Consider the following 16,544-nt stretch of genomic DNA (forward strand, 5'->3'; position numbering starts at 1 on the left):
CTTCATATGAAAAATTTCATATCATGACATTTTATTACATATAATATCATATATGATCATACATTTCAGCATTTCTCTAAGCATATGACATTACTATCTCATAGTAAATTAATAATCATACATCATGCATAATTATTTGACTGAACCAATTAAGGACGACTCTGATACCACTGAAGGGTTTTAGCATGTTATAATGAGCAGCGGAAGCTAGGGATTTTAAAATTTCTTAATAAAGTCCCTATGCATGAAACCCTTTTAAGCCTAGATCACCTTAATGATTACAATCTAATGATATAAAATAAATGCAGAATTAGTAGAATACCTCAAACGCTAATCCAAAATATACAATCTCCACGAGGCGTCCAAGTGTCCGCCCTCCAATGGTGATCTCAGGTCAAAGGATCAGTTGCACAACTCCCACTAAGAGAATCATCTTTTGACATGTAAGTAAGACTTCATAAGATTTCTCTTTGTAGGTCAATTCAGTGAACTCATTCTTCTAATGAGCACCCACATCTTTGTATTAGTGTCTCCACACAAATGATTGTGAGATCAATCATCCTCTGCATCGAGCATACATAAGATATGCCAGTCTTTCCGGTAATCATTGATCCCCGACTCAATGTACCAATGACTAGAAATATTTAAGATTAGGATTTTAGGATTTTAAGTCTCACTAGTATGATCTCATCATAGTCTTAAAACCATTGCCCTAATCTAAGGAGTTTATCATAAATATAATCAACAGCATATGATAAAACATAATGCCTTTATTCATATTTAAATGTCATGTACATGATTTGGACAAATCAAAAGAAAAATCCTTCGCAATACATATTGCGATTAGCTTGTAGGGCATCTACTCTTTCATGACATTCATAGCATGTACTATATCAAGTCATGTACATAGCATGGTATACATGAGGCTCCCTATTGCTGATCATAGGGGATCTTGCTCATGCGTTGAATCTTTTCAGATGTGTTGGGTCACATCTTCTTGGAGAGATTAATTCCATGCCTTAGGGGTAAGAGACCCCTTTTAGAGTTTTCCATGCTGAACCTTTTCAGCACTTCCTCTATGTACATCTTCTGTGATAGGCCAAGCATCCTTTTAGATCTATCTCTATAGACCTTTATTTCCAAAATATAGGATGCTTCCCCAAGGTCTTTCATAGAGAATTCTTTTGACAACCAGACCTTGACCGAGGTTAGCATGGAAATATCATTCCCTATTAGTAGGATGTCGTCCACGTACAGTACGAGAAATACGACAGCGCTCCCACTAACCTTTTTGTAAACACACGATTCCTCTTCATTTTTGATGAAATCAAACATTTTGATTGCGTCATCGAAACGAGTGTTCCAACTCCGAGATGCTTGCTTTAGTCCATAGATGGACCTTTGCAGCTTGCAGACCTTGTGATCTCCATCACTGAAAGTGAACCCCAAAGGCTGTTCCATATAGATATCTTCATCAAGATATCCATTCAGGAAAGCAGTTTTCACATCCATCTGCCAGATTTCATAATCATGAAATGCTGCAATGGCAAGCAATGTTCGGATGGATTTTAGCATGGCTACAGGTGAAAAGGTCTCCTGATAGTCAATGCCTTCGCGCTGACTATACCCTTTCGCCACAAGCCTTGCCTTATAGGTCTCTACCTCTCCATCCGAACCTATCTTCCTTTTGTAGATCTATTTGCATCCAATAGGTACAATACCTTCTGGTAGGTCTACTCAGGTCCAGACTTGGTTGGAATGCATGGAGTCTAACTCTGACTTCATTGCTTCCAACCATTTCTCGGAATCGACATCAGATATCGCCTCGTTGTAGATTTTGGGATCCTGTATGTGATCCCTATCTCCCACTAGGAACATTTTCTTGGTATCCTCTTCTAGTATACCTAAGTATCTATCGGGAGGATGGGAGACCCTACTATATCTACGAGGTGGTCGAGGGACATCGTGTACTGGCTCTGTATGAATGGGTTTGATAGGACCATGACTCGTTGCTTTTCAGAGACTTTCTCTTCAAGCTCAATTTTCCTCCCACTGCCTCTATCAAGGATAAACTATTTTTCCAAGAAGATGGCATGACGGCTCACAAACACATTGTGATCCTCTGAGATGGAAAAATTGTATCCTAATGACTCTTTAGGATATCATATAAAACGAGCACTTATGGTCCTAGCCTCTAGCTTGTCCGCCTGTAGTCTCTTGACGTGGGCCGGACATCCCCAAATCTTGAGATGACCAAGACTTGATTTCTTACCATGCTATATCTCATACGGTGTGGTAGGAAGGGATTTAGAGGGAACTCTATTCAACAAGTAAATAGCTGAAAATAGGGCATCTATCTAAAGAAACAAGGATAAATCAGTGAAGCTCATCATGGACTGGACCATATCAATAGAGTCCGATTCCTCCTCTCTGACACTCCATTGAGCTGAGGTGTACCAGGAGGAGTCCATTATGAAACTATACCATTCTCCTTGAGATAATCACGGAACTCTACATTAAGGTATTCACTTTCTCGATCTGATCGAAGAACCTTAATGAGTTTTTGTGCTTATTTTTCTACTTCATATCTAAGCTTTTTGAACCTTTCAAAAGTTTCATATTTGTGTCTCATACACATATCCATACCGTGAGTAATCATTGGTAAATGAAGTAAAAAATTATAACCCCTAGCCTGCACATTGAATGGGCCACACACATCAGTGTGTACTAGGATAAGTATTTCAGTGGACCTCCCTGTGTCCTACAAAGGATAACTTGGCCATCTTTCCTTGAAGGCAGAATTCACAAATCAAATATGACTCGGAAGTCAATGAGCCCAAAAGCTCATGTTTCTCCAATTTGTTTATTCTGTCTTCTCCTATATGGCCAAGCCTGAGGTGCCATAAATACTTTAGATTTATCTCATTTTTGGATCTATTAGATTCTATGGTATTCACTGTTTGCTCAGATATATTCACAGATACATCCATATGTATGTGATAGAGACTGTCAATCTTAAAACCATGTTGAATCAATTTAATTTTTAAATAAATAAAAATCTTTTTGTGCTAAATAAAATACAGAAATCAAATTTCTGCTAGCAATAGGTAACAGTCCCTAAGTATCCTGAGCATATCTGACAAACCTTCTGAAGGTCTGTCCCCCTTCATGTTCTTTATGCTTCCCATGTATGTAGGACAGTTCCTCTTCCAATGGCCGTCCATGATGCAATGGAAACACTTTTCCTTGCAATTGGCCTTTTTCTTGGAACTTCCTTACTTGGTGTTTTCTTAGTCTTCTGCTTCTTCGCAGGCTTCTTCTTCTTCCAAATAGACTCTCTCTTGAAAGTAGAAACCAACTTGACAGCGAAAACGATGCCCCTTGAACTTCTTCAAGGTCCCTAAGGTAGTTACCAATTTATTTAATAATTCTATTTTAGTGCATACAACCTTGTTCATATGGTAGTTTACTATAAACTATTCATATGAAGCTGGAAGGGATTGCGGGATCAAATCCGTTTGCAATTCCTTGTGCATGGTCATGCCAAGCTTCTCAAGCTTCTCTAAGTTCTTTATCATGGTCAAACCATGATCATGGACAGACTGTCCATCGTGCATCTTGGCTTTGAAGAGCCTCTTGGACACTTCAAACCGAGCTGCGTGACTCTGATCACCATACAACTCTTGCAGGTGATTTAATATGTCCCTGGCAGTCTTCATGTTCTCATGCTGGCATTGTAATTCATTGGACATGGATGCCATTGTGCAGCACCTAACCTCATTGTCATTGTTCGTCCACTTTAGCATGCGTCTTACGCTGATCAGTGATCAGACAGATTGGTAACACGGGGATTCCATGGTCTAGCACATACCCGAATTTCTCACAATTCAAAACTATTTTTGAAATTTGCTGAGCCAATCTTTATAATTGGGTTTGGTCAAACGGTTGTTCTATAGGATATGAGTTAAGAGTCTAGAAGCTGACTTTATAATTCTTAGAGAGTAAAGATTCTAGTTAGACTTTTGTACTTGATCCTAATCTGTTCTAAGGTCTTTTAGAACAAATGTAACTCCCACTATTTTCTCAAATTCCTCACACTCCCCTGGTAGGAAAACGGAAATCCCACACGACTAGGGTTTCTAGTGGGTACTGCGGTCCCACCAATTTACATGCCGCCTCACCTAACAGTTATTGGTGACACATAGATTGATGAATGTACAACTCTTGTACAATGCTTCTCAAGCATGTTGCAGTGTAACTTGGTCTCTAAGCCATGAAAACCTCACCTAACAGTTATTGGTCCCATTTCTTAGTTAAGTCAGACCCACCATATAACCGTAGGAATAAAGTCGTCATTGGGTCCTCACCTAACAGTTATTGGTGCCCAACCCCACCTTTACCCTACAACATCTCATGTCTATAGAGAGGTCCAGCCCCCCGATGCAACTTGCCCACTGTGCCCAGCCGAGACAAATCAACATCAGAAAGACCTTAGCAGCTCTACTACAGTGGAAGACCTATTGACTTAATATTGGTTAATCAGGTCTTAGTGTTTGCAACTTGAGCTCTTCATAAGAGGTAATCGAACAATTGGCCAGGTAAGCAGGTGGGAGGCTCCCCTTACTCAGAGAGTAAGGTCCTAATTAAGTAACCACCTTTCATGCTTTCCTAGACACCAATTAGATCAATTAATCTAATATGACTTGCTCATGTTGGTTCACTCTCGACTTGATTGAGGAGGTTTTAATTAAGGTCTCAATTGGGTTTGCTACATCACATGTAAACCTATCTACCCGACTCTCATTCACATCACATGCAAACGGCACATTACAGGCAGTTATAATCGCAGCAATAATTAAAGCTAAACTTTAAATGGGTGATGATCATGGATTCTAATTAGGTCGTATTACAAGCACATGCACGTCAATCAATCAATTGGTCTTCAACTCTTGAATTGGTTCCAAGCCTCCTTGATTCGATCCTTGACCAACTCTTGATCCAATCGCCATCAACCACTTAGACCCCTGCTCATCTCATGCATCATCTTCGACTTGATCGTTGACGTACATCACATCACAGAAATACAACCAGATATAAAATAAAAACAAAAATAAATTACATCTCCCTTTTAGGAGGCACGTAGGCCTCTCAAAACATTAAATAAGATGCATGCAAGCATCTGAAAAATTACATGACATTACAGATCACATCGCAGGTCATTACATTCGATACCAAAAGGGTTTGAATCCTATGATCATCACCACATGCAGCAATTATAATTTTCAGATCTGAAAACTAATTGATTATCTTATGACATAGGTTGCTGATCATGCTAATCATGATTCTAAACTTTGTAATCCCATTAACAATGCAATTAGAATCATCATCTTATCATATAAAAATCAGCATGCAAAAATCAGCACCCTAGAAAAAATCTGCATGCAGAAAATTTTCAGCATGCATAATCTTTCAATTTTCAGATCTAATAAGCCCACTAATAATTAATCCTTACCTTAATCTACGAAGCCTAGGCTCTGATACCACTATTAGAAAACCCCGATCATGCCGCTGAAATTTAAAAAATTCAGATGCAGCGGAAGAGGTATGTGCGGGATCAACCGTTCATCGCATGAACGTTGTTTAAAAACCGTTCGTAGATAGATAAGGATTAAAAACTTTTAAATAATATTAGAAGATCAGATCTTCACCTTTATGCGGGTAGATGATCACCGCAAACTGATGATCGTGGTTTAGGATGAAGGTTCGCTTGAAGCCGTTCAAGTGCCCGGCCTCTACGGGTATCCACATGAAGCAGAAAACCGATCCAAGCTTTCTATCTTCCCGGGGTGCTAGCTCCCTTGCAGAGATAACTTTGATGGCTGATATCCTCCCTTTCAATCAATCCTTGATTGTGCTTGGGAGGAGGAAGAAGAAGGATGAAGAGAAGAAGAGGAACGAAGCCCTGCAGCCTTCTTTTTCTTCCTTGTGTTGGAACCAAACGGTGGAGGAAGAAGGAGGCCACCAAGATCCTTTTCTTCCCTTTGTTGTTGGTGGCTGAAAAGAGAGGAGAGGAGGGTGGCCACGTGATGGAGAGGAGGAGGGCTTCACTTTTCATTAGGGCACCTCCTTTCAAAGCCTTATAAAGGCATCTAGGGCTCCTATTTGGTTTAGTCCAAATCATGAATCAATTGGGTTCAATCTATGCTAGTCCTAATCCAATTAGAACTTGAATGAACCATGACTCAATTGAACTCTTCAATCCTAATCCAATTAGGAGTCATATTGATTCATTAGATTAATAATTAATTAGGACTTAAGAAATCCTAATCCAATTAGGACTTGTTTAATTCTAGCCCTAATCCAATTAGGACTCTAATTTGAATTCGAAGTCCTAATCCGATTAGGACTCTAGGAATCCTACTCCAAGTAGGAATCCAAATTTAATTCAAAACTCCTAATCTAATTAGGATTGTAGGAATCCTACTCCAAGTAGGAATCCCAGTCCTACTCCAAATAGGATTTCCAGTTCAAGTAGGAATCCCAGTCCAAGTAGGAATCTCAGTCCAAGTAGGATTCCTAGTCCTAATCCAATTAGGACTCTAGGAATCCTACTCCAAGTAGGACTCTTGTTTTAAGTCCAATTAATTAATTCTCTTTGTTCCTTCTTCAGCTTATTATCAATCGAATTGATTACTTGTGATTCCTAATTACGATTCAACCATCGGATCGGTCAATGCCTCTAGTGTGTGTGACCCCATAGGTTCTACTCTGACTGGTAGTGAGATATATTGTGATCTCCATCACAATATCATTGAAAACTCCTTTCAATAGGTCGGAACGATTCCAACTCTACTCATTAGGGCTTATCGATCATCGAGATAATCCCTATGAGTCCCACCATCCGCCAGTGACACCTAGCAGCATGTAGTGGCTACCCAGCAGAATAGAATGATGAACCTCTAGGTGCAGTTATCATGTGATACAGTCCTTCTATCGTGGATCCCTACAGGACGGAGATCATGGATAACTCGTCAAACCTCTTCGTCTGTTATATGTCAAGATTTATTTGACTCGAGTTTGATAGTGGAAAACTCTTTCTCCACTTTATATTACTGCCCTGGCCAAGGTCTTAGAACTCAGTCTAACAAATCACATAGGATCACTCCTCTTCTATCAAGGTCGATAGATTCCATGTAAGTGCATACCCTACTCCTACAGTGAACTTACTGCAGCCAATCTACACTACAAGGACCCATATGACTAGAGACCATGTATACGTGTAGTCAAACTACAATAACCTCACTGTGAGTAGCCGAAGCACCGCAGGTCAAAGGACCAGTCATACTACTGCAACATCAAGCAAGTCACTGACGAGTGGATAGACATCCAAGTGACTTCTTGTCTTGGTCACGCTCAGTACCCTTGTTCTCTAACAAGCACCTGCACTATCACTTCAGTGTCCCTACACTGTGGACTCAAGTCTCGTCCATCCAGAAGGAAAGTGATCTGTGCACTGATCGGATCGATCACCGTCCTCGTGATGATCCATTGATCAGGAGCATTCAGAAATTAATCACTAATGATACATGGCTCAAATTCTCAACTCTTGAGAATATGCATCATCATCTTATTAATTTCTTGGACGATTCATAGACACATAAATAATATGAATGAAAAGATGCCTTTTATTTATTCAATAATAAATAGTCAAGTACAAAATTATGTCCCTAGAATTAACAATGTGTCAGCCAGATTGGCTTCTAGGGCATACATCTAACAATTTTAACTCTGGTACCAGTCGAAGACAGTCTTCAACTGCACATCGCATGTGGCGCGGGCTCAGTCCCAATACATAGGGTGACACCCGCGTGTGCCTATCAAAGCACTCATCATATGAGCCCCCGGGTGGAGAGCCACGCTTCGTCACACGATCACGCGTGAGAGTTTCCGGGAATCGGATAGTTTCCACTAATCCTTTGCTTTGACACCAAATATCACAAAGCCCTCAGATCTCGAGGATTGTGTAATTCAAATAAATATGCATAAATCACAACTTCTTGTGATTTGAAGATTGAGATCATATCTCAACCATAAAAGAGATCAGATCTCTTACCTTTAGAAGGGGGTTCCTTCAAGGATGCTTCGCAGCCGCACAAGCGTCCGGCCTCGATGACTCGTCCACGCGAAGCTCCGGAATGATCAGCTTTCCGGGGAGTGCTAGCTCGCAGGGAGGCAGAAGGTTGGCTGAAAGGGAGAAGGAAGAAGATGGACCTTCATAGCTCAAGAACTCCTTCTTGGGATTTCACCTTCAGAACTACTTTCTCGTCTCACTCTCTTTCTCTGGTGCTCTTCATGTGTTCAGAAGAAGGAAGAGGGGTGGCCTATTTATAGGCCAAGAAGAGGGTGAGGTGTCCCTATGAGGTGTCCTGTGAGGTGTCCTGCCAGGACATATGTCACACATGCAAGAAAAAGAGGTGTCCTGCTTCGCCACGTGTCACGCATGCAAAGGGTGAGGTGGCCTGGAGGGCGATGTCATGGATGACCTCATGAGGCAGATGAGGTCATGGATGACATCAGGAGGAGTGTGAGGTGTCCAGGCCCGCCACATGTCACACATGCAAGTAAAAGAGGTGTCCTGCTCCGCCACGTGTCACGCATGCAAGCAAAAGAGGTGTCTTGCTCCGCCACGTGTCACGCATGCAAAGGGGTGAGGTGGCCGGGATGTGGGTCCCACATACAGTATGTGGGCCCCACCTAAGCAGGACATGGGTCCCACCTAAGCAGAACATGGGTCCCACATACAGTATGTGGGTCCCACCTAGGCAGGACGTGGGTCCCACATACAGTATGTGGGTCCCACATACAGTATGTGGGTCCCACATAGGGAAGGAAGTCCTAGTCATACTAGGATCATAATTGATTTTAATCCAATTTGACTCAAGCCAAATCTGATTTGGTTGAGCAAATTAGATATTTTCACCAAACCAATTTTGGTGTCAATTACGGTTTTACCAATTTCAAATCATATTTGAATTTGATCAAGCCCAATCTCTATTACTCAATCAAATTGAGTCTAATCAGTGATCTAATCACCAATTAACTTCTCCAAGCAACAATTACTTAGGGCAATCAGTCAATCACATTGACTATTTTACCTCTAGACGATTCTCAATCGTCAATCAGCCATTTGATCAATACAGAAACTTCTAAGCGTGTGATCTCATAGGTTCGAACCTAAGCCGGTAGTACAAGAACACTTCCTGCACTAATCGAAGTAACCATCTAGCAATGGGACCCGACGACCGGATAGGCCGAATAGATGCAAAGCAACATTCTAGAACCTATGGACTATGGTTACTGCATAATTCATCCTCTTGACCAGAAAATGCCCAGGGTGGGTTCAGAGTCTGTCTACCCTGAAACGATCCATCCGGAAATATGTTTCAATTCAATAAGTCAAGTGATAGTGATTTGACTTTTCCTGGCTAGGGTACTACTTAATTGAAAAGACAAGGCATTCACCCTTATTTCTAAGGGAGGTCAATCCCATCTTGATCTGCAACTGACTACCACAAGTACTTGACTGGACCCAGAAATCTTTCGTCGCTGGATTAGAAATCCAGGTAGTCCGGCACCAAAGTACAATGAGTTGCTTGCAAGCCACCGGTTGCAATCTCAAGTCTAAAGGATATATATACCCATATCCACTCGGAACAACTCTTGACAAGAGAGAGTCCGTCAATTGGTCACGTTCAGTGAACGTACACTACCATTCACCTGTATACCATACTAGTATCTCTATACTCTTTGATTTGGAAGACAACGAACAAATATGATACACAATGACCTACGCCCGATAATACTATCGTCCTATTAATAGTATATCATACGGTCATGAACATTTAAAGACCTGTGTGACAAAATCATATTTCATTACACAAAGCAGTCCTAAGGACTTCATCACATCGGAGTTTGTGAAGATGTTCTGGTGATGAATAAATACCATGTTATTTATAATTGATTCAATACATTTACAATCAACAATTGATTGGATTTAGGACATAATTCCCAACAGGTTATAGTCCCATACTCCTAATAAGATTAGGAGGAGCCCTAAACCCAATCTATAAAAGGGCAGCAAGGGAGACATTATGAATTAATTCTCTCCTCTTCCTCCCCACGTCTCCGCTCTCCCTCTCTTCTTCCTTCCTTAAGGCAGAAAGGGGACCTCATCTTCCTCTTCATCCACGGGAGCAAGGCAAGGAAGATCCACGCTTAAAGCTTCATCCCTCATCTTCCTCCATTGCGAGCAAGGTTGAAGAAGAAAGCGTTCTTCTTCAAAGAGGTATGCTGCAGATTTTTATCTTCCAATATTATGATAGTCATGAGAGATCTTTGCAAGGAGCCAGCACTCCGGTAAGACCTATTCTCAGATGATTATATCCTCGTGTGGATACCTGTAGAGGCCGGACAATTGTGCGGCTCAAACAGGAACCTAGAATAGATCATCAGGCTGCGGTGTTCTTGAAAAATAGCCGTTAGACATTGATTTGTGGCCGTTCTGCACAGTCAGCATCTCCTGACAATGTATCCATTGGGGTCGGAGTCGACTCGCTCGATCTGGAGTCGACTCGGCTGTTGCTGGAGTCGACTCATGCTTTACTGGAGACGACTCGCCCACTGTTCACGATTTGAATTAAAGTGACGTCCCAACCTGGAGTCGACTCGGTTCAACCCTGGAGTCGACTCGCCAAGATCTGGAGATGACTCGGCATTTTGGAGACGGCTCGTTCTCAGGATTCTAGAGATCTATTCTTCTGCATTTCTCTCTTGAGTCGACTCGGATCCTCTTGTAGTCGACTCGGATCTCAGAGCCCGAAAAACCGATCCTCTGTCTGTTGATCTGAGCTGCCTCGGAGTCGACTCGCACTTTGCTGGAGTCGACTCAGCTAACTTGGGGTCGACTCCCGAATTCTCGGAGTCGACTCGTTCGTAGGGTCACTGAGTTTGGTTTTCTGCCTTTCAGTCCGCTTTCCTCTAAGAGTCGACTCTGGCATGTTTAGGAGTCGACTCGCCAAACGTTGGAGTCGACTCGCATCCTTCTGAAGTCGACTCAGTAACAGGATCTAGAAAACACTTCTCTATCTTTCTGTCTGTTACTTCTTGAAGTTGACTCAGAATCTTCTGGAGTCGACTCGGCAATCATCGGAGTCGACTTGAAGCCTTCTAGAGTCGACTCGATGATAGGGTCTGAAGTTCATCTTTCTGTCCTTCTATCTTTTCTCAGTCGAAGTCGACTCGTAGTGTACCGAAGTCGACTCGAGCTTGTGCCAGAACCTCTGAAACACTTAGAGTCGACTCGAGATTCAGACTTTGGCTTAATTGAGTTCAACACTTAGCCAAAATTCTTTGAACCAAAGCTCGATGCTCTTAAAGATAAATTCACATATATTTGCCTGAAATACTAGATTGAATTCATTGGTACAACATGAAATATACTCAAATGCTTTGAGCTCATCAAAATCAAATAGGGGTATAATCAATCACTCCACAATCTCCCCCTTTTTGATGATTGATGAGAGCACAAAAGTGCGATCTAAGTACCAATTAACTTAGCCTAATGCTAGCAAAATAATGATAAATAATAGATGTTAACATTTGCATGATTAATATTTTATCCTTAGCACTTATTATAATTTTTAACATTATTTTATATAAATTCATCTAAAAAGGATGCATCCTCCCAACTGCAGAACAGAGTCTATGACTCTTCTTCCGCGCACCCAAGCAACTTCCCAACTTCCGCAATGCAACTCAAGCTTCCAGTCGTCCGTGAGCCGAGATATGTGATCTGATCTCCCGCACCCAATCCTAGCATCCTGATTCCATCCGCACCAGTGATCAGCTCCCTTCCCGTCTTGACCGCAATCACCTCCCAAGCGTCCGTGGAGCACCCGCATCCAAGCTTCCCGCTCCACAGCGTCCATGCGGAGTCTTTCCATCTCCAGCATCCCGATCAACGCCCCTTTTTCCGCCCGTTTCACATGCCTCCCAGCTCCCGGATCAAGCAACGTCACCTCCCAGCGCGGCATCTCCTCCGGTTTATCTCACATCCGAGCCCAACGTCCGCTTCCGCCCGTACCAAGCTCTCAGCATCCCGTTCTTCAGCCACACCTCTTCCGCATTCACAGCTTCTCCCAACGCGTCAACCGTGATCCGAGCGTCGATCCCACGCAAGTCCAGCTCCCGATTCGTCCGCTCATCCCGCGATCGCCTCTCCCGTGATCAACCACCCTCTTCTGCATCCTCCCAGCCGCGATCAACGTCCGAGATTCCTCTCCGTCCGCCCATCTTCACCGCGTGCGCTCAGGGGGGATCGGATACTATCTATAAAGCTCCCTCTCGGCTAAGAGAGGAGGGCATTCGGGGGGGGGGAAGGCTCCGATTTGAAGAAGAACAGAGGCGCCGGGCTGCTGCAGTGGAAGAAAACAAGAAAGAAGAAGAGAGAGGGAAACAGGGGATGCCCTGTTTTCGAAAAGAAAAAGAAAAAAAAGAATAAGAGAGGGAAAGGCTAGAGAGGGAAAGGCTAGTGTTTTTGTAATGGGAGGCTAACACCTTTGGTCAAGGGTGATGGAAGAACCCTTGATAGTTTGTTTTCTTCAAGTAAATTCTGAACGATTATTTTCTTTAATTTACATCTATTATATGCTCTTGGTTCTTGCATACTTATTTGTTAGATATATCTTGTACGGTTTATATTTATTGATGCATGGGTTGTTTCGATTTTTGATTTATCGTAGACGTAACCGGCACGATAAATACTTGAATGTTGAATTTATGTTTTCAAAGTATATATTCCATGCTTAGAACTATTCTATCTAATTAATCCTTAATCAAGAATCGCAAAAATTTAATTGTTGAAAATAACATTATCAAGGGACAATCCAGATCCCTAGCCTTCTCTATATTCTTGAACGTTGTTTCATTATCTATTATTATCTGCTTTTAAATTTTGAAGATCAACTAAAAATTACATCTAAAAAAATACGCTAATAATCTATAGATCGTTCTCTGAGGAATCGACCTCGGACTTCCGAGTTATACTACTTGTGCGATTCTCCTGCACTTGGAAGAACAGTTTTTCAAAAGCACCAAGTTTTTGGCGCCGTTGCCGGGGAACGGCTGAGTTATTAGTATAATTTTAGATTTAATTTTTACCTTAGTAGTTAGTATTTTTCTTTTGAAAAAAAAATTGCATCTTTACTACTATTATTAATTCCCTGCACAGTTTGCATCAAACTCTGATATCATAGAAATTCGCCGTCTGATTTGACTCAAATTTGGTCAGCTAGTGCAAGACACATTGTTAGATAATCTGAACGGTCTGATTGACATTCTGACATTTTTAAGACCATCAGATTAATACGAAACCTTGCTGCTTTCTACTTTAAATTTTCTGCATTTATTTTTTTTAGAATCAGAATTTTATCGTTATCATATCTCATTAACCCTTGTTGCTAATTGAAAATTTAAGGAAAAAAAAACTTTAAGAAAAGATCAAGGGTGATTATTCAAAACTAAAAAAAAAATGAAAAAAAAACCTAAAATTTCAAATTTCAAACGTCAACTCATAAAATTTTTTTAAAAAAATAATTAATTTGCTTGATCACCTATTCAATGAAATTTAATGTCATGTCATAAAGCATTAAAAAAAAAATCTCTTGATTGTTGCATATAGTATAAGGCATCAGCATAAAATATTCTAAGGGCTGAACCCATTTAAAAAGATAAGGTCGGGATTTCATCACTCGTCCTTAGCCCAAAAATCACCCCAGTGCATAAATATCCTAAGCTTAACTAAAATCAACTAGACGTTGGCCCCTAAGGACATTCAAGCTCAATAGGACGAAGACCACCGAAAGTTGCACCAATTTCGCTCTGTGGCTTAGTTGATGTCTAGGCAAGCTTTGTCCCTATAAGGGAGACAGTTCATCTGTTCGAGGCAAGTGGGTTTTAAGTGGGACCTTTGCGAACGCATCATGACCCCTCCACTTACCTGGGAGCTTACCTGGTCAACTCGGTTCATTAGACCGGATTGGAGGCTTAGGTGTCCTCTTCAAACCAGTTAGGAGCTGTCTAGAAATTTAAGAAAAACATTAGAAATTGAGGTGTAATGTTTTGTTGCATGTTTGATTGTGAATAAAATTTTTGTTTTAGGATATCGTTTTAGGGTAACTTTAGTTGGTACTTATATTTATTTTTTATTTTTTTTTATTTTTTTAAAAAATAAGAAAAAGAAAAAAAAAGAGGGAAATATTTTGCATGCTAAAGTGGAATAGGGACGACACCGGTCGATTAAGTCGTACAACTTTAGATCATCCCTTAGGACATACCCCTGAAATTCCTTCGCAGTATCTCACACCTTGTGAGATGGCTGATTTAAATGAAGATGCGGGGAGTCACCATAATCGAGAACGAGAACCCCATGTTATGACTCTAAGACAATACCTACAACCGGCTAGGACTAGTCAGCCTTCATGCATAATATTTCCTGGTAATGTAGGACATTTTGACATCAAACCAGGGGTAATCCAATTGCTGCCCAAGTTTCATGGGTTAGAGTCCGAAAGTCCGTATCTTCATTTAAAAGATTTTGAAGAATTGAGCATTACATTTAGAGTGCCAAATGTCACCGAGGATGTCCTCAAGTTGACATTGTTTCCTTTCTCTCTAAAGGATAAGGCCAAAACATGGCTAAACTCTTTGCGACCTAGATCCATAAAAAATTGGCAAGATATGCAGAGAGAATTTTTAAAAAAGTTCTTCCCCACACAAAGGACCAACTTTTTGAAAAGACATATCAGCAATTTCCAACAAAAAGATAATGAAACATTTTATGAATGTTGGGAAAGATTTAAAGACCTTCTTCTCTCATGCCCTCATCACGGGTTCGAAACTTGGAGAACCATTAGCTTCTTTTATGAAGGTTTCTCTCCACAGTTGAAACAGTTTGTAGAGACCATGTGCAATCGTAGATTCTTAGAAAAACAACCTGATGAGGCATGGGAGTATTTGGATTCCCTTGCTGAGACTGCCCAACTTTGGGATAACGGAGATAGAAACAACAAGTCTTTGCCTAAGCCTACTAGCTCTGTACATGGAGGCCTTTACAACCTCAGAACTGAGGATGATCTTCACGCTAAAATGGCAGCCCTCACTAGGAAGGTAGAAGAAATTGAGCTTAGGAAGGTTGAGCCTGTCAAGACTATAGAGCTTAGAAACGAGTGTTGTGGTATCTGCGATATGTCGGGTCATACTACTACAGATTGTCCCACCATACCGGCATTCAAAGAAGTCTTGCACGATCAAGCAAATGCTATGAACTCCTACCAAAAGCCTTATAACGATCCATACTCGAATACCTATAACCCTGGTTGGAAGAATCATCCAAACTTTAGGTGGAGAAACGATCATCCTCAACAGTCACACCATTCAGCTCCTCCACCTGCACATCCTACTTATGCACCATCACCTTCTCAAAAGCCAAATATCGAGGATACCTTGCAATCCATACAAACTTTTCTACAAGGTCAAGCTAATATCAATGCTCAAAATACTCGAAATTTTGAAGACATAAGGAACCAATTGTCAATATTGACTACCGTCCTAAGTACCCAAGAGAAGGGTAAGCTTCCAGCTCAACCCCAACCTAACCCACAAGTGCACGGTAGTAATAATACGGCTCCCTCTAGTTCGCATACAGAACATGCAAAAAGCATCATGACTTTGCGTAAAGGGAAAGTCATTGATCAAACCGTCCCATTGAGACCGCAGGTCACTTCTAATTCTGATGCTCCCAAAGTTGATGAAAGGGACAAAGAAGAAGTTGAGGTCCCAACTTCTACTAAGAAAGTTGAATGTCCTTTTCCTCCACCTTTTCCACAACGGTTAAAGCCGTTGCAAAAGCTCGAACCTAATTCTGAAATTCTTGAACTTTTTAAACAAGTAAAGATCAACATACCTCTTCTTGATGCAATCAAACAAGTACCCTCATATGCCAAATTTTTGAAGGACTTGTGTACTGTCAAACGCCGATTAAATGTTAAGAAGAAGGCATTTTTAACTGAAAATGTGAGTGCTATTTTGCAGCACAACATTCTCCCTAAATATAAAGATCCAGGTTGCCCAACCATCTCATGCATCATAGGCGACTTTAGGGTAGAGCGAGCATTGTTAGATTTAGGGGCGAGTGTGAATTTGTTGCCATATTCTGTCTATGAGCAACTTGGTTTAGGTGAGTTGAAGCCAACCTCCGTCACTTTGCAATTAGCTGACAGATCAGTTAAAATTCCAAGGGGGATTATCGAGGATGTATTAGTCCAAGTAGACAAGTTCTACTTTCCTGTAGATTTTATTGTATTGGACACACATCCGGTTTCGAACTCACAATCTCAAATTCCGGTCATTTTAGGACGTTCATTCCTTGCGACTTCTAATGCATTAATTAATTGTAGGAATGGCGTCATGAAGCTTTCTTTTGGTAA

At 41.1% G+C, this 16,544-nt stretch overlaps 1 non-coding gene across 1 annotated transcript; it reads right to left on the bottom strand.

Annotated features, from left to right (window-relative positions):
• Positions 1 to 14,842: 14,842 nt before the first annotated feature.
• LOC120109129 (small nucleolar RNA R71) lies at positions 14,843 to 14,951 on the bottom strand. Its single transcript, XR_005510157.3, has one exon. It is a non-coding gene; the product is annotated as a small nucleolar RNA R71 (small nucleolar RNA).
• Between the last annotated feature and the right edge of the window lie 1,593 nt (positions 14,952 to 16,544).

The sequence above is a fragment of the Phoenix dactylifera genome, chromosome 15 (assembly GCF_051530095.1).
Source record: "Phoenix dactylifera cultivar Ajwa chromosome 15, Ajwa_hap1_PhDact_Kaust_v1.1, whole genome shotgun sequence".
NCBI classification, from domain to species: Eukaryota; Viridiplantae; Streptophyta; class Magnoliopsida; order Arecales; family Arecaceae; genus Phoenix; species Phoenix dactylifera.